General features: G+C 48.0%; 1 protein-coding gene across 4 annotated transcripts in view; it reads left to right on the forward strand.

The window, feature by feature from the left end:
- The first annotated feature begins 2,530 nt into the window (after positions 1-2,530).
- Positions 2,531-27,785, forward strand: part of LOC144509012 (epidermal growth factor receptor kinase substrate 8-like protein 1) — a 152,334-nt gene continuing 127,079 nt past the window's right edge. For 2 of the 4 annotated variants that reach the window (XR_013500377.1, XM_078237258.1), the window contains exon 1: positions 2,541-2,659. The gene's annotated coding sequence lies outside the window, so the exon portion shown is untranslated. Of the gene's footprint in view, positions 2,660-27,785 lie in introns of all 4 variants that reach the window. The other 2 variants (XM_078237259.1, XM_078237260.1) reach the window with 2 other exon arrangements.

The following is a 27,785-nucleotide window of genomic DNA, read 5'->3' on the forward strand; positions in this document are numbered from 1 at the left end:
ACAACTATCGCTCTCCTAAACCCCTTCTTTCCCTTCCGGACCCCTGAGCCTGTCTCCGTGGAGGCGATCTGGTCCTCGTGGCTTACCCCTGGAGGGTCATCCCCCTCCACAGAATCCAAAACAAGATACCTATTTTGGAGGGGGACAACTTCGCATTAAGTTGATCTTTCTCTACACCCTAGCTATGACTGTAACACTACATTCTGCACTTTCTCCTTCCCTACTCTATGAACGGTATGCTTTGTCTGTATAGCGCGCAAGAAACAATACTTTTCACTGTACGTTAATACATGTGACAATAATAAATCAAATCAAATCAAATCAAAGATTTGCTGAGTAGGATGTAGGAGTGGGAACCCTAACTGATACCATTCCCCTCCCGCCCCTCCCAGAAAATCCCCAAGAATGCTCAGGTCCATGGTGGTGGTCTTGTAAAGTGGACAGATTCAATTTAGAATCCCTACAGTGCAGAAGGAGGCCATTTGGCCCATCGAGACTGCACTGACCACAATCCCACCCAGGCCCTATCCCCATAACCCCATGTATTTATGCCTGACATTAAGGGGCAATTTAGCACGGCCAATCCACCTAACCTGCACACCAATGGACTGTGGGAGGAAACCGGAGCACCCGGAGGAAACCCAGGCAGGCACAGGGAGAACGGGAGAGAGACAGGGAGAGAGAGAGCAAGGGAGGACATGAATTTTCAGGCAATGCATACATGCGGGGAGGGAGGGGCATTGAGGAGGGCTGGAGGCCATTTGGTCCATCAAGTCCATATCCATTCCAGCTCTCTGCAAGCTGGACAATCCTCCCCCTCCCAGTCCGCAGAGGCCCTGCCAGACCATTTCTCTTCAGAAAACCCTTCAGACTCCCTCTCAAAAGCCACCATCGAATTGGCCATCGCCACACCTGAGGGCACCGTCTGCAGCCAGAGAGGTACAAACACACACAGCAAATACCAACAGGGGGAGGCACCTGATTCAAACTGGAATGTCTGGGGTGACAGCATTTTCCTTCCGTCTCCGCCCCACCCCCCCCCCACCTTCCCCTCCCCCTCCCCCACCTTCCCCTCCCCTCCCCCACCTTCTCCTCCCCTCCCCCACTTTCTCCTGCCCTCCCCACCTTCCCCTCCCCTCCTCCACCTTCCCCTCCCCTCCCCCCACCTTCCCCTCCCCTCCCCCCACCTTCCCCTCCCCTCCCCCACCTTCCCTTCCCCTCCCCCACCTTCCCCTGCCCTCCCCCCACCTTTCCCTCCCCCACCTTCCCCTCCCCTCCCCACCCCTCCCCTTCCCCCACGTGTTCCGATGCAATACTGATTCCCTCCCCTTCCCACCGAGTGCTTTGAGTTCAGATTCTCCGGGGTATTGTGGTGTGAGATGGAATGACTCTCCTGGGCTAGGAAAGGGTGATGGTTCTCCGTCGCGGCGGTGATGGGATAGAATCGGCGTTCCGGCCGGCACGCTGGAACCGGCCAGGGCCGATTACCCCGCCGGTGAGTCGTTACCATACTGTTCCTGCCCCAAGCTACCTGGTAACCAGACTATCCAGCCTCCCATCCAATGACTCTGTCTACACTTCCCGCTGCCTTGGAAAAGCAGCCAGCATAATTAAGTACCCCACGCACCCCAGACATTCTCTCTTCCACCTTCTTCCTTCGGGAAAAAGATACAAAAGTCTGAGCTCACGTACCAACCGACTCAAGAACAGCTTCTTCCCTGCTGCTGTCAGACTTTTGAATGGACCTACGTCGCATTAAGTTGATCTTTCTCTATACCTTAGCTATGACTGTAACACTACATTCTGCACCCTCTCCTTTCCTTCTCTATGAACGGTATGCTTTGTCTGTATAGCGCACAAGAAACAACACTTTTCACTGTATGTTAATACATGTGACAATAATAAATCAAATCAAATCAAATCAATAATCTGCTTGGAAATAAATATGAAAGAGTCCAGAAGGGGAGAAGCGGCCCTCGGGAGTGCTTGGGTGACACGGTGGCACAGTGGTTAGCACTGCTGCCTCACAGTGCCAGGGACCCGGGTTCAATTCCCGGCTTGGGTCACTGTCTGTGTGGAGTTTGCACATTCTCCTCGTGTCTGCGTGGGTTTCCTCCCACAGTTTCAAAGAGATGCAGTTTGGCTGTGCTAAATTCTCCCTCAATATACTCGAACAAGCGCCGGAATGTGATAACTCGGGGAGTTTCACAGTAACTTCATTGCAATGTTAATGTAATCCTTACCCGTGACACTAATAAATAATCTTTATTTGTTTTCCCTCCGAGGCTGCCGGTTAATATTAAACCTGCAGGCTGAGGTGGGTTGCTTTTACAACTCTGATTGCGGAATGACAGGTACAGGTACAGGGCCCCTTTTGTTCCAAAGGATTGTGAGCATTGGAATGTGGTTAAGACTCCAACCAGCCAGTAAAGAATGACAGGTCACCCGCCCTGTATAATGGGGCGTGTATCTCTACACTGAGTCATGGGGTCAGCACCAAATCCACACCCTACCCGAAATAAGGGAGAAAAAAGTGTACACACACGCAGAACAAAACAGTTCAGCCTCTCCGAGCAAAGCACTCACGGATCCCTTTTCTCACTGCAGGTGTGTGCGTGGATTATTTTTACTGAATTGGTTATCGAAGGCTGCACTTATCGTAAGTTCGTATCTTGTGGAAAAACTCTTTAGCTCTCAAACCGGTTCTTTTACTCAGCAGAACTAAGTGACTGGCAACCAGAATTGTTCCTCTGCAGTGTGGTGGGGGGAGGAGGGGGAGAGGGGGAGAGTTTAACCCCCTCATGGTGTGAGGGAGGAACCTTTTGCTTCCCTGGTTCTGACTTTGATTTGATTTATTATTGTCACATTGTATTGAGATTCAGTGAAAAGTATTGTTTCTTGTGCGCTATGCAGACAAAGCATACCGTTCATAGAGAAGGAAAGGAGAGAGTGCAGAATGTAGTGTTACAGTCATGGCTAGGGTGTAGAGAAAGATCAACTTAACGCAAGGTCGGCCCATTCAAATGTCCAATGGCAGCAGGGAAGAAGCTGTTATTTGATTTGATTTATTATTGTTACATGTATTAGCATACAGTGAAAAGTATTGTTTCTTGTGCGCTATATAGACAAAGCATACCGTTCATAGAGTAGCAAAGGAGAGAGTGCAGAATGCAGTGTTACAGTCAGAGCTAGGGTGTAGAGAAAGATCAACTTACTGCGAGGTAGGTCCATTCAAAAGTCTGATGGCAGCAGCAGGGAAGAAGCTGTTCTTGAGTCAGTTGCAGTTCAGGAGATGTCCATTCAGCCCGTCGTGTTTGTGCTATCCTTAACTTACAATAAGAGCAATGCAGCTGAGTGAAGCTCCTCAACTTTTCGCCTGTGAACTCTTATTTTGCCTTTCTTTGCACACCTCTCCAATTCCTCTTCAGCAGCCTTGGGGTGTCCCAGCCTCCAGCATTCAAAATCTGGACCACCCGCAGGGGAAGAACCATTCTCCTCATCTCGCTGCCCTCAAATCGTCCTCCATCCTTGCAGCAATGGGAGCGATCTCTCCCGATCTCTCCCGACCTGACCCCATCTCAAAAAGGCCCTCTCCGCCCTCTCTTCCCTCAGGAGAACAGTCGCATCTTCTCCATCTGATCCGTATAATTCCTCATCACTGGCTACCCTCCTTGAGAATAGTTTCTGTGCCCACTCCGACACCCTCACATCCTCCTGAGAGTGCATTGCCCACACGTCATCAATGGACAATCACCTTTCCGCAGCCCAGAGGTGCTGACGGTAATTCTAACACCCACGCTGATGCCCGAGATCAAATCATAAAAACGTGCAGTGTGGGAGGAGACCCATTATTGTCAGGGACATTGCCCGTGGCACGGTGGCACAGTGGTTAGCACTGCTGCCTCACAGCGCCAGGGACCCGGGTTCTATGCTGGCCTCAGGCGACTTTCTGTGCGGAGTCTGCACGTTCTCCCCGTGTCTGCGTGGGTTTCCTCCGGGTGCTCCAGTTTCCTCCCACAGTCCGAAAGATGTGCAGGTTAGGTGGATTGGCCATGCTAAATTGCCCCTTGGTGTTCAAAGATGTGCAGTTTAGGTGGATTGGCCATGCTAAATTGCCCCTTAGTTCCAAAGATGTGCAGGTTAGGTGGATTGGCCATGCTAAATTGCCCCTTAGTTCCAAAGATGTGCAGGTTAGGTGGATTGGCCATGTTAAATTGCCCCTTAGTTCCAAAGATGTGCAGGTTAGGTGGATTGGCCATGCTAAATTGCCCCTTGGTGTTCAAAGATGTGCAGTTTAGGTGGATTGGCCATGTTAAATTGCCCCTTAGTTCCAAAGATGTGCAGGTTAGGTGGATTGGCCATGCTAAATTGTCTTTTAGTGTTCCAAGATGTATAGATTAGGGGCATTAGTGCAATAAATATGTGGGATTATAGGATAGGGTCTGGTTATGATGTTGAAGAGTCGGTGCAGATTCGATGGGCCGAACAGCCTGTTTGTGTACTGTAGGGATCCTGTGATTATATCTCTTGGGTCGTATCTTATAACTTCTCAACAGCTGGGGTATGGGGTACTTTGACCCAGCGACAGTGAAGGAATGGCCCTCTTGAAAAACCAGCATGAGAATGATGGGCAGAATGGCCTCCTCCGTATGTTTTTATGATTCGATTACCATCAATGCCTCTGGGCTAAGATAGGGTGATCGCTCATGAGGTGACCTTTACAAATCACTGGCTAGGCTTGTTTAACGAGACCCGTGGTTAAACTGCTTGTTAGGAAGGATCTCAAGTCCTTGGGCAGGGGCGGAAAGGAGATTGACTGAGCAGTTACCAGTGCTGGGTGGCTTCAGTGTGCCATGGACAGAGTAGTGGAGCTGGGATAGTCCTCCTGGAAGCAGAGATAGTCAAGGGAAGATTGAATTGAGGAGTTCACAGCAAGGAAGGGTTCCAATAGAATTAATAAGAAGTTGTCCCCAGGGGAGTTGGTAACCAGAGGGACACAAATTGGAAGCGATCGGCCAAGAAACTGACGGGGAGATGAAGAGAATTATTTTAATGCCATGAGTAATTGTGATCTGTCTGTGTGGAGTTTGCACGTTCTCCCCGTGTCTGTGTGCATTTCCTCCGGGTGCTCCGGTTTCCTCCCACAGTCCAAAGATGCACAGTTAGGTGGATTCGCCATGCTAACTTGCCCCCTGGTGTCCAAAGACATGTAAGGTTAGGTGGATTGGCCATGCTAAATTGCCCCTTAGTGTCCAAAGATGTGCAGGTTAGGTGGATTGACCAAGCTAAATTAACCCTTAGTGTCCCAAGATGTGTAGGTTGGGTGGATTGGCCATGCTAAATTAACCCTTAGTGTCCCAAGATGTGTAGGTTGGGTGGATTGGCCATGCTAAATTGCCCCTTAGTATCCAAAGATGCGTAGGTTATGTCGATTGGCCATGCTAAATTGCCCCTTAGTGTCTAAAGATGTGCAGGTTAGGTGGATTGGCCATGCTAAATTGCCCCTTTGTGTCTAAAGATGTGCAGGTTAGGTGGATTGGCCATGCTAAATTGCCCCTTAGTGTCTAAAGATGTGCAGGTTAGGTGGATTGGCCATGCTAAATTGCCCCTTAGTGTCTAAAGATGTGCAGGTTAGGTGGATTTGCCATGGGAAATGTGTGGGGTTAAAGGGTTAGGGCAGGGGAGAGGGACTGGAAAACATACTCAGTCAGAGAGTCGGTACAGTCTCGATGGGCCAAATGGCCTCTTCCGGATTGTAGGGAATCTATGATTCTATGAATTTATGAACATAAAGGAACATACGAACGAGAAACGGGAGTAGGCCATTCAGCCCCTCGGGCCTGCTCCACCATTTGGTAAGATCATGGCTGATCTGAGAGCAACCTCTAATCTGCATCCCTCCTATCCCCCTGATAACCTTTCACCCCAGTTGCTTACCAAGAATCTAACCATCTCCGCCTTAAAAATATTCGAAGATTCACCACTTTTTGAGGAAGAGGCAACACTCTGAAAGAAGGAAAAATTCTCCTCACCTCCGTTTCAAACGGGAGACGCCTTATTTTAAAACAGTGACCCCTTAGTTCTAGATTCTCCCAGAGGAGGAAACACCTTCTTGACATCCAGCTTGTCGAGACCCCTCAATTCTTAAAGGTTTCGAACAAATCGCCTCTTACTCTTCAATACTCCAATGGAAACAAAGCCTAACCTCTTCAACCTTTCCTCACGAGACAACGGCAGAAGCAAATTCAATCATGACTTCCCAAAGGGTAATTAGGTAAATTTTTGCCAAGACAAGATTTTTCAGGGCAAATGGGAGCGGTCGAGTGGGATTAATTGGATTGCCCTTTCAAAGGGCTAGCATGGGCTCAAGGGCCTGAATGGCCTCCTCTTGTAGCATGCACTTGTATGGTTTCAGCTGGAATGTCTATATGTAAACGCGAGGATTAGAGGGAGTTTTCACTTACATAATAACCACCACAGGTTCTCAGGCTTGTTCAGCCAGTGACGCAAATTGGAAATACAGTCGCTGCTATTGTTTAGTCAACATTACAACATTCAACAGCCACCAACACAACACATGACATGCTGATTTGACCCCTTTACCCAGTGCTGTAGGTTTAGGAAGGAATGAGAAGATTTAGTATCCTGGGATCTTTAACAGACACTCACACCACAGGAGCGCCACTTGAGGTGGCACGGTGGCACAGTGGTTAGCACCGCCGCCTCACATCGCCAGGGATCCGGGTTCGATTCCGGCCTCGGGTGATTGTCTGTGTGGAGTTTGCAAGTTCTTCCCGTGTCTGCGCGGGTTTCCTCCGGGTGCTCCGGTTTCCTCCCACAGTCCAAAGATGTGCAGGTTAGGTGGATTGGCCATGCTAAATTGTCCCTTAGTGCCCAAAGATATGTAGGTTAGGTGGATTGGCCATGGTAAATTGCCATTTAATTTCAATTGGCTAAATGGCCTCCTGCTTCACTGTAGGGATTCTATAATTCAGTGAAAACAGGGCCTATGTTTAAGGATTTATTCGAGAGACGGCACCTCAGGCAGTGCAGCACTCCTTCAGTACGGCGCTGGAATGTCAGCCTAGATTGCAGGCTCCAATTTCTTCAGAGGCGCGTGTGTCAGGTGTGCAAGTTGGCACAGACTGGTAGTGTCATTAGGGCTGGTGTGGTGGTGGCCGACGTGGGAGCTGGGACTCCCTCATCAGAATTCTGGGCAAATGGAAGGGAGCGTGGGAGCGATAGAGGAGTGCTCCCAAAATTGCAGCTCATGGTTGGGGAAGAGGAGAGAGAGACGACATAGAACATGGAACATGGAACAGTCCAGCACAGAAACAGGCCCTTCGGCCCACAATGTTGTGCCGAACATGACGCCAAATTAAACTAATTCCTTCTGCCTGCCCTTGCTCCATATCCCTTTATTCCTTGCATATTCATGTGCTTATCTAAAAGCCCCTTAAACGTCCCTATCGTATCTGCCTCCACTACCCCTGGCAGCGCGTTCCAGACACCTACCACTCTCTGTGTAAAAAACTTACCCCTCATATCTCCTTTAAACTTCCCCCTCCCAGCGCATGGTGGCACAGTGGTTAGCACTGCTGCCTCACAGCGCCAGGGACCCCCCGGGTTCGATTCACGGCTTGGATCACTGTCTGTGCGGAGTTTGCACGTTCTCCCCGTGTCTGCGTGGGTTTCCTCCGGGTGCTCTGGTTTCCTCCCTCAGTCCAAAAGACGTGCTGACTAGGTGCATTGGCCATGCTAAATTCACACCAAGTGAGGCTTACATTAACACTGCAATGAAGTTGCTGTGAAAATCCCCTAGTCGCCACACTCCGGGACCTGTTCGGGTACACTGAGGGAGAATTTAGCACGGCTAATGCACCTAATCAGCACATATTTCGGACTGTGGGAGGAAACCGGAGCACCTGGAGGAAACCCATGCAGACACGGGGAGAATGTGCAAACACCACACAGACACTGACCCAAGCTGGGAATCGAACCTGGGTCCCAGGTGCTGTGAGGCAGCAGTGCTAACCACTGCGCCATAGCCTGGCAAATCCACCTAACCTAGACATCTTGGGCCACTAAGGGGCAATTTAGCATGGCCAATCCATTCAACCAGCACATCTTTCGGACTATGGGAGGAAACCGAAGCATCCGGAGGAAACCCACGCAGACACGGGGAGAACGTGCAGATTCCGCACAGACAGTGACCCAAGCTGGGAATCGAACCTGGGTCCCTGGCGCTGTGAGGCAGCAGTGCTAACCACTGTGCCACCGTGCCACCCTAACTGGAGCACCTGGAGGAAACCCACGCAGACACGGGGAGAACTGGCTCTGCACAGCCAGTGACCCAAGCCAGTGACCGCATTGAAATATGGAACATTTTGAAGGCATTACCTCTGTCCCTACCCAAATGGCACAACCTCAAAAATCTCCTGGGAATAGATGTCATCTTAAAACAAATTTGCACAGTACACCAAGGAACAACACTCACTTCAGACACAGAATTCTGCCAAGGCGCATAGCGTGTTTACATTTCTCCACACTGATAGCTTAATCTATTTAATTGAACAGATCTAATAATTAATTCATCTGACGAACATTTCCCACTGATAGCTCAATTCCACTTTCCACTTTGCAGTTCAGTTTAAAAACCCTCCCATCTTATCTCAGAGAATCTTAGGGAGGGTTCGGTGGTATAGTGGTTAACACTGCTGCCTCACAGCGCCAGGGACCCGGGTTCGATTCCCGGCCTTGGGGCACTGCCTGTGTGGAGTCTGCACGTTCTCCCCGAATCTGCGTGGGTTTCCTCCGGGTGCTCCGGTTTCCTCCCACAGTCCAAAGGATGTGTAGGTTAGGTGGATTGGCCGTGTTAAATTGCCCCTTAGTGTCCAAGGTGTACAGGTTAGGTGGATTGGCCATGCTAAATTGTCCCTTAGTGTCCAAGGGTGTGCAGGTTAGGTGCATTGGCCATGTTAAATTGCCCCTTAGTGTCCAAGGGTGTGCAGGTTAGGTGCATTGGCCATGGTAAATTGACCCTCAGTGTTTAAAAATGAGCAGGTAGGATGCATTAGCCGTGTTACGGTAGCACAGTGGTTAGCACTGCTGCTTCACAGCTCCAGGGTCCCGGGTTCGATTCCCGGCTCGGGTCACTGTCTGTGTGGAGTTTGCACATTCTCCTCGTGTCTGCGTGGGTTTCCTCCGGGTGCTCCGGTTTCCTCCCACAGTCCAAAGATGTGCGGGTTAGGTTGATTGGCCAGGTTAAAAAATTGCCCCTTAGAGTCCTGGGATGTGTAGGTTAGAGGGATTAGCGGGTAAAATATGTGGGGGTAGGGCCTGGGTGGGATTGTGGTCGGTGCAGACTCGATGGACCGAATGGCCTCCTTCTGCACTGTAGGGTTTCTATGATTCTATGATTCTATGATTCTATGATTAAATTGCCCCTTAGTGTCCAAAAATGTGCAGGTTAGGTGGATTGGCCATGCTAAATTGTCCCTTAGTGTCCAAAGATATGCAAGTTAGGTGGATTGGCCATGCTAAAATGCCCCTTAGTGTCCAAAGATTTGTAGGTTAGGGGGATTAGTGGGATGAATAGATGGGATTGGGTTGGGGGCAGGGTTGGGCCTGGGTAAGATGCCCTGTCAGGGAGTTGGTGCAGACTCGATGGGTCAAATGGCCTCCTTCTGCACTGTCAGGGTTCTGTGGGAATCTAGAACAAGTGGGGGACACAGTTTCAGGATGTGGGGTCGGTCATTTTGGACTGAGATGAGGAGATCTTTCTTCAGAGGGTTGCGAATCTTTGGAACTCTCTCCTCAGGACAAGGGGAGATGTGGGACTCTTGCCCCTTTTCTCCCACCTCTCGACTGAACCCAATGATTGGCCAGGTTAAAAATTGCCCCTTAGAGTCCTGGGATGCGTAGGTTAGAGGGATTAGCGGGTAAATTAGCGGGTAAAAAAAGGGATTAGCGGGTAGGGCCTGGGTGGGATTGTGGTCGGTGCAGACCTCGATGGGCCGAATGGCCTCCTTCTGCACTGTAGGGTTTCTATGATTCTATGAACTAGATGAAATTTTTTTGAGGAAATGTTTTAACCCCTTGAGGGTGCTGTGACCTTAAAACAAAAAGAGACAGGACAGAGTTTTTTGTATGTTTGATTCTCACACTGAACAAATACACATCGAATACTGTGTGCAGTTTTGATTTGATTTATTATTGTCACATGTATTGGGATACAGTGAAAAGTATTGTTTCTTGCGCGTGATACAGACAAAGCATACCATTCATAGAGAAGGAGAGGAGAGAGTGCAGAATGTAGTGTTACAGTCATAGCTAGAGTGTAGAGAAAAATCAACTTAACGCGAGGTAGGTTCATTCAAAAGCCTGATGGCAGCAGGGAAGAAGCTGTTCTTGAGTCGGTTGGTACGTGACCTCAGACTTTTGTATCTTTTTCCCAACGGAAGAAGATGAAAGCGAAAATGTCTGGTATTGGTTCACTAATGTCCTTTAGGGAAGGAAATCTGCCGTCCTTACCCTGTCTGGCCTACATGTGACTCCAGAGCCACAGCAATGTGGTTGACTTAACTGCCCCAACTAGGGATGGGCAATAAATGCTGGCCCAGCCAACGATGCCCATGTCCCACGAATGAATAAAAAAAATGCGTGGGGTCCTTGACTATCCTGGCTGCTTTCCCGAGGCAGCGGGAAATGTAGACGGAGTCAATGGGTCTCCTTATCTAAGGAAGGATGTAAATGCGTTGGAGGTCATTCAGAGGAGGTTTGCTAGATTGATACAGGGAATGAGAGGAGGTCTCGGATCAGCAAAGGGGAGAACCCGGTCTGGTAATCATTGACCAGGGAACCAGAAAGTGCAGCTTGCCAATTTCAGCACAGAGAAGTGAGAACAAACCTTTCAGCGTGGAGCCTTCGAATTTCCAAATCAAGGATTGATTATAGGAGTGATATTGTTGACCCTTTAATGTATCTAAGTGCATAGCACATCATCTCTTGTGTGTCTGTGTGTGTGCATGTGTGTGTGCATGAGTGTGTATTTGCACCCATGTGTGTTTGCATGTGTGTGTATTTGTGCTTGCGTGTATGTACATGGGTGACACAGTGGGTTAACACTGCTGCCTCACAGCGCCAGGGACCCAGGTTCAATTCCGGCCTCAGGTCACCATCTGTCTGATGAGGGAAGGTTGGACAGACTGGGATTGTTTCCCCTGGAGTTCAGAAGAGTGAGGGGGGTGACTTGATTAAAGTTTATAAGATCCTGAGCAGTCTCAACAAGGTGGACATTGGAAAGGATGTTTCCTCTTGTGGGTGAATCTGAACTAGAGGGCTGCTGCTTTAAAATTAGGTGTCACCTTTTTAGGACAGAGATGAGAACTTTTTTCTCTCTCGGAAGGCTATTCAACCTTGGAACTCTCTGCCTCAGAAGGCGGTGGAGGCGGGGTCACTGAATATTTTGAAGGTGGAGGTTGATAGATTCTTGTTAAGCAAGGGGATCGAAGGTTATTGTGGGTAGATGGAAATGTGGAACGCAACACAAAGTGATCAGCCATGATCTTATTGAATGGCGGAGCAGGCTTGAGGGGCTGAATGGCCTCCTCCTGCTCCTATTTTGTATATTTGTATGTTTCTAAATGAAAGGATAAGCATTTATTCATCCCGACATCTGGGATGTAAACGCAAGAACACACCCACTCCTCACCTAGACAAGGTGCACACAACACACACGCACATGCGCATTAATGCACACACATGCATGCACACCTGTACACCTGTACCTGTGTATACACAGTAAGAAGTTTAACAACACCAGGTTAAAGTCCAACAGGTTTATTTGGTAGAGTGGACCTGTTGGACTTTAACCTGGTGTTGTTAAACTTCTTACTGTGTTTACCCCAGTCCAACGCCGGCATCTCCACATCCTGTGTATACACACAGGCATAAAAACACACTCATGTGTGCACAAACACACATGTATCATAGAATCCCGACACTGCAGAAGGAGGCCATTCGGCCCATCAAGCCTTCACCAACCACAGTCCCATCCTGACCCTATCCCCATAGCCCCATACATTTACCCCTGACACTAAGGGGCAATTTAGCATGGCCAATCCACCTAACCAGCACGTCTTTCAGACTGTGGGAGGAAACCGGAGCACCCGGAGGAAACCCATGCAGACACGGGGAGAATGAACAACACCAGGTTAAAGTCCAACAGGTTTATTTGGTAGCAAAAGCCACTAGCTTTCGGAGCCTTAAGGCTTAAGCTTAAGGCTCCGAAAGCGAGTGGCTTTTGCTACCAAATAAACCTGTTGGACTTTAACCTGGTGTTGTTAAACTTCTTACTGTGTTTACCCCAGTCCAACGCCGGCATCTCCACATCATGTGCATACACACAGGCACAAATACACACACATGCACACACACAGACAAACAAGAGATGATGTGCTATGCACTTAGATACATTAAAGGGTCAACAATATCACTCCTATAGTCAATCCTTGATTTGGAAATTCGAAGGCTCTACGCTGAAAGGTTTGTTCTCACTTCTCTGTGCTGAAATTGGCAAGCGGCACTTTCTGGTTCCCTGGTCAATGATTACCAGACCAGGTTCTCTCCTTTGCTGATCCGAGACCTCCCGCTTCCAGGCCAAAGTGTTTATTAATCACAAAATGCCTTTGTCCTGTGACCATTGCCCACACAATCACTTGACGTCTTGAGCCATCGTCCACACCCCAGTCATGAATACCAACAGAATGTCCTTGCATATAGTTTTACGCATATAAGACTGTAACAATAATGCTCCGTCGTAGATATCTGAGGCTTGAGATTGATTTTTGGTCTCTCAGGGAATTAGGGGATATGGGGAGTGGAGGAATCAGTGGAGTTGAGGGAGAAGACCAACCTTGATCATATTGAATGGTAGAGCAAGTTTGAGGCCTCGTCCTTGAGGCCTAGTCCTTGAGGCCTAGTTCATGGCGCCTAATTCTTGAAATCTAGTCCTTGAGCCCTAGTTTGTGAGGCCTAGTTTGTGAGGCCTAGTTCTTCAAGCCTAGTCCTTGAGGTTTTGATTTGATTTGATTTATTGTTGTCACATGTGTTAGCATGCAGTGAAAAGTATTGTTTCTTGCGTGCTAAACAGACAAAGCATACCATTCATAGAGAAGGAAACAAGAGAGTCATAGCTAGGGTGTAGAGAAAGATCAACTTAATGCGAGGTAAGCCCATTCAAAAGTCTGATGGCAGCAGGGAAGAAGCTGTTCTTGAGTCAGTTGGTACGTGACCTCAGACTTTTGTATCTTTTTCCTGACGGAAGAAGGTGGAAGAGAGAATGTCCGGGGTGCGTGGGGTCCTTAATCATGCTGGCTGCTTTGTCGAGGCAGCGGGAGGTGTAGAAAGAGTCAATGGGGTGGGAGGTTGGTTTGCATGATGGACCGGCTATGTTCATAACTCTTTGTAATTTCTTGCGATCTTGGGCAGAGCAGGAGCCATACCAAGCTGTGATATAACCAGAAAGAATGCTTTCTATGGTGCATCTGTAAAAGTTGGTGAGAGTCGTAGCTGACATGCCAAATTTCCTTAGTCTTCTGAGAAAGAAGAGGCGTTGGTGGGCTTTCTTAATTAGAGTGTCAGCATGGGAGGGACCAGAACAGGTTGTTGGTGATCTGGACACCTAAAAACTTGAAGCTCTCGACCCTTTCTACTTCGTTCCCATTGATGTAGACAGGGGCATGTTCTGCACTGAGGCCTAGTCTTTGAGGCCTATTCTTTGAGGCCTAATCTTTGAGGCCTAATCTTTGAGGCCTAGTTCTTGAGGCCTAGTCTTTGGGGCCTAGTCTTTGGGGCCTAGTCTTTGAGGCCAAGTCTTTGAGGCCTAATTCTTGAGGCCTAGTTTTTGGGGCCTAGTCTTTGAGGCCTAGTCTTTGTATCCTAGTTCTTGAGGCCTAGTTCTTGAGGCCTAGTCTTTGGGGGCTAGTCTTTGAGGCCAAGTCTTTGAGGCCTAATTCCTGAGGCCTAGTCCTGCTCCTGTCTCTTATGATCCTATGGTGTTGATATATACTCTTCATGCTGCATCCCCACAATTAATATCAATTTTTGAGCAATAACCTTTCCGACCTGTTTTTTAAAATGAAGGTTCAATTTGTGTCAGCATTTCAGATGGACATGGCTGCCTGGTTTCCATGGCAATGCTAATTCTGCCAACCCGGGAGTTTGAGTAAACACCTCAAGGGGAGCTGATTAGCTGTGAAGTCGCTTCACTGAGGTGGGAAAGGGCCCCGTTTAAATTTCTAATCGGGCTCCAGCGAACGGCAATGCCAGGGCTAGGCAGGCGAGAGAGCGACTGGTCGTCATGGGGACGCAGTGGACGCTCGGAAACGAGCAAGATAGGGGAATGACTCACTTCCCCAAAATATCTGAGCCGTGTTTTATCAAGCTGAACTTTGAACTGCCCAACAATGGGGCCATTCGGCCAAACAGAATCACTCCCACCTTATGCAACGGACCCACGTCACGTTGGCAGGGCTTTTATCGATTTCAGAGGCTGCTTTGTATTTTCCACAACTGGATTGCAAAATCTCAGCCCTCCTGGGTGTAATGAAACTGAAATGTTACGTCCAATGTAGCATTTCACTCAGCTCCTTCTGTTTCATCACTTCTCACTTGCTATACTGCATTGCCAGCCACACCCGAGGCCTCAAGGTGTTTGCTAGTGAGAAAATTCTATCTATGGGAAGCACTCGTATGTGGCCCAATGTCAGCTCCCTGAGTGTGTACAGTAAACACCAGGTACAAAAGGAATCGCTCACTCCCATCTGATGATATGTCTGAGCGTGCCACTGTTCTAAGTCAGACAACAAGACCCCCCAACTCATCCATTAAGCAAATGCAATGTTGACATTTGTAGCTAAAGGAATAGAACATAAAGGTAAGGAAATACTGTTGCAACTGTACAAAGCTGGAGCCCGATTAGAAATTTAAACGCACCTTGAGTTTTGGTCCCCTTATTTGAGGAAAGTTATAGTGGCATTGGAGGCAGTTCAGAGGAGGTTCACTAGATTGATTCCAGAGATGAGGGGTTTGTCATATGAAGAGAGATTGAACAGATAAGCCCACCCGTGTCTGCGTGGGTTTCCTCTGGGTGCTCCGGTTTCCTCCCACAGTCTGAAAGACGTGCCGGTTAGGGTGCATTGACCCGAACGGGCGCCCAGATATGGCGACTAGAGGAATTTCACAGTAACTTCATTACAGCGTTAATGTAAGCCTTACTTGTGGCTAATAAATAAAGTTTACTTTTTACTCTCTGGAATTTAGAAGAATGAGGGGAGATCAAATTGAGGTATACAAGATGATAAAAGGTATGGATAAAGTAGACGTGGAGCGGATGCTTCCTCTTGTGGGGCATTCTGGGACAAGAGGTCATAGTCTTAGGATAAGAGGTAGCAAATTTAAAACAGAGTGGAGGAGAAACTATTTCTCCCAAAGGGTTGTGAAACTGTGGAATTCGCTACCTCAAAGTGCGGTGGATGCTGGGAATAAATTTAAGGAGGAGTTAGACAGATTTTTAATTGGTAATGGGTTGAAGGGTTATGGGGAGAAGGCAGGAAAATGGGGATGAGGAACGTATCAGCCATGATCGAATGGCGGGGCAGATTCGATGGGCTGAATGGCCTAATTCTGCTCCTATAGCTTATGAATTTATTAAATATCACGCAACGAATAACTCTGAACAGTCAATATTTACACAGCTAGATAAGAAAGTGGTGAGTTCAGGTCCTACTCCCAAGACTTGAGTGTGAAATCTCAGCATTGGGTAAATAGTTCCACTGTTGTCTCCAGGCTAAAAACAGATGGTCAGATTTATTTACCGATGGCATAAGTAGAAAAACATTCAAAAACTAGCACTGCACAGAAACATAAAATAATAAGGAGAAAATCATACCACAAGATTTCAGTAACATTGGGCGGCACAGTGGCACAGTGGTTAGCACTGCTGCCCCACAGCACCAGGGACCCAGGTTCGATTCCCAGCTGGGTCAGTATCTGTGTAGAGTCTACACGTTAGAACAAAGAACAAAGAACAAAGAACAGTACAGCACAGGAAACAGGCCCTTCGGCCTTCCAAGCCTGTGCTGCTCCTTGGTCCAACTCGACCAATCGTTTGTATCCCTCCATTCCCAGGCTGCTCATGTGACTATCCAGGTAAGTCTTAAACGATGTCAGCGTGTCTGCCTCCACCACCCTACTTGGCAGCGCATTCCAGGCCCCCACCACCCTCTGTGTAAAAAACATCCCTCTAATATCTGAGTTATACTTCGCCCCTCTCACCTTGAACCTGTGACCCCTCGTGAACGTCACTTCTGATCTGGGAAAAAGCTTCCCACCGTTCACCCTATCTATCCCCTTCATAATCTTGTACACCTCTATTAGATCTCCCCTCATTCTCCGTCTTTCCAGGGAGAACAACCCCAGTTTACCCAATCTCTCCTCATAGCTAAGACCCTCCATACCAGGCAACATCCTGGTAAACCTTCTCTGCACTCTCTCTAACGCCTCCACGTCCTTCTGGTAGTGCGGCGACCAGAACTGGACGCAGTACTCCAAATGTGGCCTAACCAGTGTTCTATACAGCTGCATCATCAGACTCCAGCTTTTATACTCTATACCCCGTCCTATAAAGGCAAGCATGCCATATGCCTTCTTCACCACCTTCTCCACCTGTGTTGCCACCTTCAAGGATTTGTGGACTTGCACACCTAGGTCCCTCTGTGTTTCTATACTCCTGATGACTCTGCCATTTATTGTATAACTCCTCCCTACATTATTTCTTCCAAAATGCATCACTTCGCATTTATCCGGATTAAACTCCATCTGCCACCTCTCCGCCCAATTTTCCAGCCTATCTATATCCTGCTGTATTGCCCGACAATGCTCTTCGCTATCCGCAAGTCCAGCCATCTTCATGTCATCCGTAAACTTGCTGATTACACCAGTTACACCTTCTTCCAAATCATTTATATATATCACAAATAGTTCTTCCCGTGTGTGCGTGGGTTTCCTCCGGGTGCTCCGGTTTCCTCCCATATTCCGCGTGCTGGTTAGGTGTATTGGCCATGCTAAATTCTCCCTCAGTGTTACCCGAACAGGCGCTGGAGTCTGGCGGCATGGGGGATTTTCACAGTAACTTCATTGCAGTGTTATTGTAAGCCTACTTGTGACACTTAAAAAAAACCTTAAAACATATTTCTTAGCCTGTTTGATAATAATAAGGCTTACATCTGTCAGAAATCATCATCATAGAATCATAAAATCCATACAGTGCAGAAGAGGCCATCCTCTGCACTGGCTCTCCTCCTCCCCCACCCCATCCCCATCCCCATCCACATCCCCACAAACCCACACATTTCCCATGGCCAATCCACCTAACCTGCACATCTTTGATCACTCAGGGGCAATTTACCATGGCCAATTCACCTAACCTACACATCTTTGGATACTAAGGGGCAATTTAGCATGGCCAATCCACCAACTTGCACATCTTTGGATACTAAGGGGCAATTTAGCATGGCCAATCCACTTAACCGACGCATTTTGGGACACTAAGGTGCAATTTAGCATGGCCAATCCTCCTAATCTGCACAACTTTGATCACTGAGGGGCAACTTAGCATGTCCAATCCACTTAACCAACACATTTGGGACACTAAGGGGTAATTTAGCATGGCCAATCCACCTAACCGGCACATCTTTGGACACTAAGGGGCAATTTAGCATGGCCAATCCACCTAACCTGCACATCTTTGGATACTAAGGAGCAATTTAGCATGGCCAATCCACCTAACCTACACATCTTGAGGCGCTAAGGGGCAATTTAGTATGGCCAATCCACTTAACCTGCACATCTTTGGAGGAAACCAGAGCACCTGGAGGAAACCCACACAGACACGGGGAGAAAGTGAAAACTCCACACAGACAGTCACTGGAATTGAACCCTGGTCCCTGGCACTGTGAGGCAGCAGTGCTAACCACTAAATTCAAGGACATCCTGAGTTAATAGCTATATGTGGACGATGAGATCGTAGCAGATTCAAATAAAAATTGAGATGCACTAAATATTATTCTAAATAATTAAATTCTTACCCAAATTGCTTTCAATCTCAAAAACAGTGTTGGCCCCTCAGGAATAAAAATGTACTGTGAAAGACTTGGACAGTACACCACTGAATAAGTTAACATTCATTTTCAGAGTCATGTTTCTACCAAGTTTCACACAGTGTGCATCTGAACCTGTACAGAGTGATGGCTTAATCTATTTAATTACCAGATCTATTAAATAATTAATTAATCTGCCCAGCATCCCTATAAATAGCTCAAAGACCACTTTTCCATTTTGAAATTTATGTCACCCAAAAACATCCTCTTCCACCCTACGGCTGGTGGGCGGGACTAAAAGTCTTCTCCTGAAACAAGAATGTTTCTGTTTTGATTCGAGATCAAAGTTCTGCTTTTGCTACCAGGGCGATTGTGAATCTGTGCTGTGCAGTCACTACTCTCTTGCTAAGACAGGCGTTGTAGCTCAGTGACAGTCTAATCAGCCCATGCATCAGAATGAAATACACACGCAGTTCTCAATAATGAAACGTGACTTGTTTTTCTAGAATGTCTGTGTCTGCGGGAATGATATGAGGCTGGGATTAAGCCACTCTCTGTGTGATGTACAGCGTACAGGCCTGTAGGAGATTCAATTTAGTGCGAGTGATTGATGGGACTTTTTATCCATTAGGTCTTTTCCACAATGACAATTAATCTAATTTTCCAAAAGGCATTTCTATTGTGCCTTTCACAGCGTATAAAATGTCCGAAACCGCTTATCGGCCAATCAGCTACTTTTGAATTGTAATTACTGTTGAAATACATACGTGAGGTCATACAAATTAGGAGTGGTAGGAAGGCCACTCAGCCCTTGTTCTGCTGTTCAATAAGATCATGGCTTATCTGATCCCAACCCCACATTCCTGGTGGCACAGTGGTTAGCATTGCTGCCTCACAGCGTCAGGGACCCGGGTTCAATTCCCGGCCTCAGGTGACCGTCTGTGTGGAGTCTGCACGTTCCCCCCCATGCCTGTGTGGGTTTCCTCCGGGTGCTCCGGTTTCCTCCCACAGTCCAAAGATGCGTGGGTTAGATGGATTGGCCATGGTAAATTGCCACTTAATGTCTAAAGATATGGAGGTTAGGTGGATTGGCCATGCTAAATTGCCCCTTAGTGTTTAAAGATGGGCAGGTTAGGTGGATTGGCCATGGTAAATTGCCCCTTAGTGTCCAAAGATGTACAGATTAGTTGGATTAGGCATGTAAAATTGCCCCTTAGTGTCCAAAGATGTGCAGGTTAGGTGGATTGGCCATGCTAAATTGCCCCTTAGTGTCCAAAGATGAGCAGGTTAGGTGGATTGGTCATGCTAAATTGCCCCTTAGTGTCCAAAGATGTGCAGGTTAGGTGGATTTTCACAGTAACTTCATTGCAGTGTTAATGTAAGCCTACTTGTGACACCAATAGATAAATAAATAGGACCATGGCTGATCTGACTGTAATTTTAACCCCACATTCCTGCCTACCCCCAATAACCTTTCACCTCCCATGTTTAATCAAGAATCTTTGGAGAGGGTGCAAAAGAGGTTTACCAGGATCCTGCCTGGATTGGAGGGAATGAGCTATAAGGAGAGGCTGGACAAACTAGGGTTGTTTTCTCTGGAGCGTCGGAGGCTGAGGGGAGACCTGATAGAAGATTATAAAATTCTGAGAGGCACAAATAGGGTTGACAGTCAGAATCTTTCTCCGCAGGGTTGAAATGTCTAATACTCGGGGGCACGCACCTAAGGTGAGGGGGGAAAGTTCAGAGGAGATGTGAGGGGTAAGTTTTTACACAGAGAGTGGTAGGTAGGAATGCGCTACCAGGGATGGTGGTGCAGGCAGATGAGGTAGGGGCGTTTAAGGGGTTTTTAGATAAGCACATGAATCTGCAAGGAATAGAGGGATATGGACCAAGTGCAGGCAGAAGGGATTGGTTTGATTTGGCGTCATGTTCTTTTTTTTAAAGTTTGTTTATTAGTCACAAGTAGGCTTACATTAACACTGCAATGAAGTTACTGTGAAATTCCCCTAGCCGCCAAACTCCAGTGCCTTTTCGGGTCAATGCACCCCAACCAGCACGTCTTTCAGACTGTGGGAGGACAACATCATGGGCCGAAGGGCCTGTTTCTGTGCTGTACTGTTCTATGTTCTATCCGACTCAGCCTTAAGAATATACAAAGTTCTGCTTCCACCACCTTTTGAGAAAGAGAATTCCAAAGAATTCCGACCCTCGAGAGAATAATTTATCATAGAATCCCTACAGTGCAGTAGGAGGCCATTTGGCCCATCGGGTCTACACCGACCACAATCCCACCCAAGCCCTATCCCCGTAGCCCCATGCATTTACCCTAGCTAGTCCCCCTGACGCTTTGGGGCAATTTAGCATGGTCAATCCAACGAACCCACACGTCACTGTCTGTGCAGAGTCTGCACGTTCCTCCTGTGTCTGTGTGGGGTTTCCTCCGGGTGTTCTGGTTTCCTCCCACGGTCCGAAAGACGTGCTGGTTAGAGTGCATTGGCCACGCTAAATTCTCCCTCAGTGTACCCGAACAGGCGCCGGAGTGTGGCAACTCGGGGATTTTCGCAGTAACTTCATTGCAGTGTTAATGTAAGCCTACTTGTGACTAACAAATAAACTTTATCTTTGGACTGTGGGAGGAAACCGGAGCACCCAGAGGAAACCCACACAGACACGGGGAGAATGTGCAAACTCCACACAGACAGCGACTCAAGCCGGGAACCCTAACCCTAACCCTAACCACTGTGCCACCGTGCTGCCCATTTCTCCTCATCTCTGTCTCAAATGGGTGACTCCTTATTTTTAAACAGTGACCTCCTAGTTCTAGATTCTCTCACAAAAGAAAACATTCTCTCCGCATCCACCCTGTCAAGATCCCTCAGGATCTTAAAGATTCCTATCGAGTTGCCTTGATCAGAAAGGAAGCAACCAAATTATACGCAGCAAGCCCCCACAAATGCACCGTGACAATAATCAGGTTCAGTAATGTTGGTTGACAGAACTTCCTTTCTCTTCTTCACCCTGAGGTCTTTTACGTTGCCTGTGAGTATAAATGTTGGCAAGTTATGTTACAGCTATATAAAACATTGGTTAGGCCGCATTTGGAGTATTGCGTGCAGTTCTGGTCGCCACACTACCAGAAGGATGTGGATGCTATGGAGAGAGTGTAAAAAAGATTCACCAGGATGTTGCCTGGTTTCAAGAGTGTTGGCTATGAGGAGAGGTTGGATAAACTTGGATTGTTTTCACTGGAAAGACAGAGGCTGTGGGGAGATTTGATAGAGGTCTACAAAATTATGAGAGGCATAGACAGAGTAGATAGTCAAAGGCTTTATCCCAGGGTAGAGAGTTTAAGTTTGGGAAGGCGATGGCCTAGTTTTATCACTAGACTATTAATCCAGAAATTCAACTAATGTTCTGGGGACCCGGGTTCGAATCCCGCCACGGCAGATGGTGGAATTCAATAAAAAATATCTGGAATTAAGAATCTACTGATGACCCATTGTCGATTGTCGGAAAAACCCATCTGGTTCACTACTGACCTTTGGGGAAGGAAATCTGCCGACCTTACCCGGTCTGGCCTACATGTGACTCCAGAGCCACAGCAATGTGGTTGATTCTCAACTGCCCTCCAAGGGCAATTGGGGATGGACAATAAATGCTGGTCAGCCAGCGACGCCCAGGTCCCACAATGAATTAAAATTACAAGAGGGCACAGGTTCACAGTGAGAGGTGATAAGTTTAGGGGAGATGTGTGGGGAAAGTTTTCATGCAGAGAGTGGCGGGTGCCTGGAACATGCCGCCTGAGGAGGTGATGGAAGTAGGCACGTGAGCAACATTCAAGGTGTATCTCGATAAACACATGAACGGGAGGCGAACAGAGGGATAGAAACTGCTTATGGGCGCAGGCTTGGTGGGCCGAAGGGCCTGTTCCTGCCCTTTATTCTTTGAACTGGGTCCTCGGTTGAATGTCACGTCCGAAAGGTGGAACCTCTGACAGTGTGGCACGCTGAGTGTTAATCTCGATTTTGACTCAAATATCCAAAGCGAAACTCGTACCCTGATCATAGGTCGAAATTTTCCAGCCCGACCTGGCACCGGGATTTTCCTGTCCCCCCGCACCCCCAGCGGTGCATTGTCCAGGGGTGGAGAGTGCAACGTGTGCAAAACCCCTTAGATGTCGGTGTGACAATCAGACCCTGCCGTCAGCCAATGGCGGACTATTTCCACAGCTGGTAAATGCACCCTGAGGCAGGAATGACTCCAATGGAATTCTGTACAGTTTGATTTGATTTATTATTGTCACATGTTTAGTATACAGTGAAAAGTATTGTTTCTTGCGCGTTATACAGACAAAGCATACCATTCATAGAGAAGGAAATGAGAGGGTGCAGAATGTAGTGTGACAGTCATAGCTAGGGTGTAGAGAAAGATCAACTTAATGCGAGGTAGGTCCATTCAAAAGTCTGACAGCAGCAGGGAAGAAGCTGTTCTTGAGTCAGTTGGTATGCGATCTCAGACTTTTGTATCTTTTTCCTGACGGAAGAAGGTGGAAGAGAGAATGTCCGGGGTGCGTGGGGTCCTTAATTATGCTGGCTGCTTTGCCGAGGCAGCAGGAAGTGTAGACAGAGTCAATGAACGGGAGGCTGGTTTGCGTGATGGATTGGGCTACATTCACAACCTTTTGTAGTTTCTTGCGGTCTTGGGCAGAGCAGGAGCCATACCAAGCTGTGATACAACCAGAAAGAATGCTTTCTATGGTGCATCTGTAAAAGTTGGTGAGAGTTGTAGCTGACATGCCAAATTTCCTTAGTCTTCTGAGAAAGTAGAGGCGTTGGTGGGCTTTCTTAACTATAGTGTCGGCATGGGGGACCAGGACAAGTTGTTAGTGATCTGGACACCTAAAAAGTTGAAACTCTCGACACTTTCTGCTTCGTCCCCATTGATGTAAACATGGGCATGTTCTCCACTGCGCTTCCTGAAGTCGATGATAATCTCTTTCGTTTTGTTGACATTGAGGGAGAGATTATTGTTGCCGCACCAGTTCACCAGATTCTCTATCTCATTCCTGTACTCTTGTCTCGTCATTGTTTGAGATCCGACCCACTATCTATTGTCAGCAAACTTGAAAATCGAGTTGGAGGGGAGTTTGGCCGCACAGTCATAGGTGTATAAGGAATAGAGTAGGGGGCTGAGAACACAGCCTTGTTGGCTGTTGGAATGGGTGAGGGGGCATGGGCAGGATTTTCTGGCCACGTGCGCCCCTCGACGAGAAATTGCCGCCCAAGTTTAACGGACCTTTGAACGATCTGCCGAATTTTCTGTCTCGCCCGCTACAATTCCCGTGGCAGGTGAGACGGGAAGTTCCCAGCCCATGTGTTTGATCAGAGGTGCATCCATTGGGAATGAATGGATCTGTTCAAAATACAGAGGGTAGAATTGAACGGGCAGGAGTCTTTTGGGATTCTGCACATTGGGAGCCATTGGGAACAGGTTTGAGAATGTGGGCGTGCCTCAAAAGTGAATGAGAAGGAATACAATGGGCGGGATTTTACAGCCCTTCCCGCCAGCGGGAAGAGTTTGAAACCCCGATGACAGCGGCGGGACTGGAAGATCCTTCTGTCGGCCAATGGCGGGCACTGCCACAAAATGAACCGGAAAGTCTCACCCAATTTGTTCTGATCCATTGGGAAGGAGCAGGATGAGATGGGCAGTACGGTGGCACAGTGGTTAGTACTGCTGCCTCACAGTGCCAGGGACTCGGGTTCAATTCCCGGCTTGGGTCACTGTCTGTGTGGAGTTTGCGCATTCTCCCCGTGTCTGCGTGGGTTTCCTCCGGGTGCTCCGGTTTCCTCCCACATTCTGAAAGATGTGCTGGTTAGGTGCATTGACCCGAACAGGCGCCGGACTGTGGCGACTGGGGGATTTTCACTGTAACTTCATTGCAGTGTTAATATAAGCCTTACTTGTGACTAATAAATAAACTTTACTTCACTATTCCATTCGCTATTCCAAGCTGAGGGAATGAATGGAAAGCGGTTTGGTCCATTGGGATCCTGGGATCTGTGACTGGGTCGGCTGGGTGTGAAACAACTGAACAAAATGATGTGAGAGAGTTTGAGAGCTGCTATCATTCTGCAGTTGCAATGACCCAGATTCTCCGATGTCTCACCCCCTGCCAGCGAGAACGGAGAATTTGGCGCTCAGCCAAAACTGCATTCACTGCAGCGGGACTGGAGAACCCCAGCCGCGGGCGAGGTCGGAGAATTCCAGCCCAGAAGCTGTTTTAAAGTTTATTTATTAGTGTCACAAGTAGGCTTACATTAACACTGCAATGAAGTTCTGTGAAAATCCGCTAGTCACCACACTCTGGCGCCTGCTTGGTACACTGAGCGAGAATTTAGCATGGCCAATCCACCTAATCTGCACATCTTTGGACACTAAGGGGCAATTTAGCATGGCCAATCCACCTAACCTGCACATTTTGAGACACTAAGGGGCAATTTAGCATGGCCAATCCACCTAATCCATGCATCTTTGGACAATAAGGGGCAATTTAGCATGGCCAATCCACCTAACCTGCACATCTTTGGACACTAAGGGGCAATTTAGCATGGCCAATCCACCTAACCTGCACATCTTGGGACACTAAGAGAGAATTTAGCATGGCCATTGCAAGTCTTTCGGACTGTGGGAGGAAACCGGAGCACCCGGCGGAAACCCACGCAGACACGGGGAGAACGTGCAGACTCCACACAGACAGTGACCCGAGCTGGGAATCGAACCCGGCTCCCTGGCGTTTGAGAGGCAGCAGTGCTAACCACTGTGTCACCGCTCCAGACATCTGATACAAAACCAACTCGTTAAACTGTGAACCAGAGTTCTGTACAAGTGCCCGGCGTACAAGCATAGCTCAAATTCCAGCCTACACCAACACCCCAAGTTGGAATTCGTAAAAAGTAGAAGCAAAGGTTCTCCTGTTCTTCAGGTTCCTCATTCATCCCTGATGAACATACTTTGGCCTTGTAGCAGGAATTGCGAAATTGGAAAATTCCTTTACCTGGATTAATGTGAATGAAAGTGCATAGCAACTGACACCAGTTACAAAACAGAGCAATGTCCAAAGCAAAACCAGAAATGGATTTAGGGATTGGTAAGCTGTGTTGAAATCAACGCCCTACCTTTCTATCTCATTCCTTCTTAGCTGCCATGCCAAACTATCATCCTCCATACATTCCTTAATCTCCCAGCCAGCTCTGTTTCACGGTGGCACAATGGTGCTGCCGCCACTGCTGCCTCACAGCGCCAGGGACCCGGGTTCGATTCCCGCTTGGGTGACTGTCTGTGTCGAGTTTGCACATTCTCCCCATGTCTGCGTGGGTTTCCTCCGGGTGCTCCGGTTTCCTCCCACCGTCCAAAGATGTGCGGGTTAGGTGCATTGGCCATGCTAAATTGCCCCTTAGTGTCAGAGTAGCTAGGGTAAATACATGGGGGTAGGGCCTGGGTGGGATTGTGGTCGGTGCAGACTCGATGGGCCAAATGGCCTCTTTCTGCACTGTAGGGATCTATATGAGCACATCTCCCCTAAAATTCCTGCCACTCACCTTTAACCTATCTCCCCTCGTGACTGACCCTTCAACTAAGGGGAACAGCTGCTCCTTGTCCAGGCTCCTCATAATGCTCAGTTTTCTCTGCTCCAATGAAAAACAACCCATGACTACCCAGTCTCTCTTCATAACTTAAAAGTTCCATCCCAGGCAGCATCCTGGTGAATCTCCTCTGCAGTGCAATCACATCCTTCCTACAATGTGGCAACCAGAACTGCACACAGTCATCCAGCTATGGCCTCACCAAAGTTCTGTACAACTCCAACTCTTAGTGAAGGTTCTGCAGTGGTGTGGTTCGAGATTGGAATGGGATTGTCAACCAAGGTAGCTGGTGGATTGCAGTTATGATGTGGAGATGCCGGCGTTGGACTGGGGTAAACGCAGTGAGAAGTCTCACAACACCAGGTTAAAGTCCAACAGGTTTATTTGGCAGCAAAAGCCACTAGCTTTCGGAGCGCTGCTCCTTCATCAGGTGAGAGGGAGTTCTGTTCACAAACAGGGCATATAAAGACACAAACTCAATTTACAAAATAATGGTTGGAATGCGAGTCTTTACAGGTAATCAAGACTTAAAGGTACAGACAATGTGAGTGGAGAGAGCGTGAAGCACAGGTTAAAGAGATGTGTATTGTCTCCAGACAGGACAGTTAGTGAGATTTTGCAAGCCTAGGCAAGTCGTGGGGGTTACAGATAGTGTGACATGAACCCAAGATCGCGGTTCAGGCCGTCCTCGTGTGTGCGGAACTTGGCTATCAGTCTCTGCTCAGCGACTCTGCGTTGTCGTGTGTCGTGAAGGCCGCCTTGGAGAACGCTTACCCGAAGATCAGAGGCCGAATGCCCGTGAATGGAACTCCCACTCACTTGACAAAGGGACAGCACTCCGAAAGCTAGTGGCTTTTGCGACCAATTAAATCTGTTGGACTTTAACCTGGTGTTGTGAGACTTCTTACTGGATCGTAGATAGACAGAGTTCGATGAGACAGTTGTCCAGTAAGGAATGTTGGAATGTGATTCATGAGAGTTTAAGAGGCTAGTGAGAATCAGAAGGGCAGGTGGTGGCCTAGTGGTATAATTGCTCGACTATTAATCCAGAAACTCAGCTAATGTTCTGGGGACCTGGATTTGAATCCCGCCCGCTGCAGATAGTGGAATTTGAATTCAATGAGGAAAAAATATCTGGAATTAGGAATCTACTGATGACCATGAAACCATTGTCGATTGTCAGGAAAACCCATCTGGCTCACTAATGCGATGTGGAGATGCCCACGTTGGACCTGTAATAAACCTGTTGGACTTTAACCTGGTGTTGTGAGACTTCTTATCTCATTAATGTGAGCCAGGCACCTGGGTTCAATCCCTGGCTTGGTCACTGTCTGTGTGGAGTCTGCACGTTCTCTCCCCTGGGGCTACGTGGATTTCCTCCGGGTGCTCCGGTTTCTCCGAATAGTCTGAACCAGTGCTGGTTAGGGTGCATTGGCTGTGCTAAATTCTCCCTCAGTGTACCCAAACAGGTGCCAGAGTGTGGCAACGGGGGGGATTTTCACAGTAACTTCATTGCAGTGTTAATGTAAGGGGCATTTTTAGCATGGCTAATCCATCTAACCTACACATCTTTGGACTGTGGGAGGAAACTGGAGCACCCGGAGGAAATCCACGGAGACACGGGGAGAACGTGCAAACTCCACACAGACAGTGACCCGAGGCTGGAATTGAACCCGGGTCCCTGGCACTGTGAGGCAGCAGTGAAACTGATTTTAATTCATCCATTCCACTTTCAATTTTGACAGCACTACCCTTGTTGCCCTCTCCGTCATTGCCAATGCAGTTTGACAGCATTGCTGGCTTTTATCATCTGAGCAGATCTTGCATCAATCACATCTACCTGACTCGAACAGTAAATAATTAATAGTTTAACCATCTAAAATCTCGACAGCCCACCACAAGATATATCTAGATATAATTCATCTGGACACAGCCACGCCTAGCTCAGGTTAACCACAATTCTAGGCTGCACGGTGGC

This window comes from Mustelus asterias, chromosome 21 (assembly GCF_964213995.1).
Source record: "Mustelus asterias chromosome 21, sMusAst1.hap1.1, whole genome shotgun sequence".
In the NCBI taxonomy this organism is placed as follows: domain Eukaryota; kingdom Metazoa; phylum Chordata; class Chondrichthyes; order Carcharhiniformes; family Triakidae; genus Mustelus; species Mustelus asterias.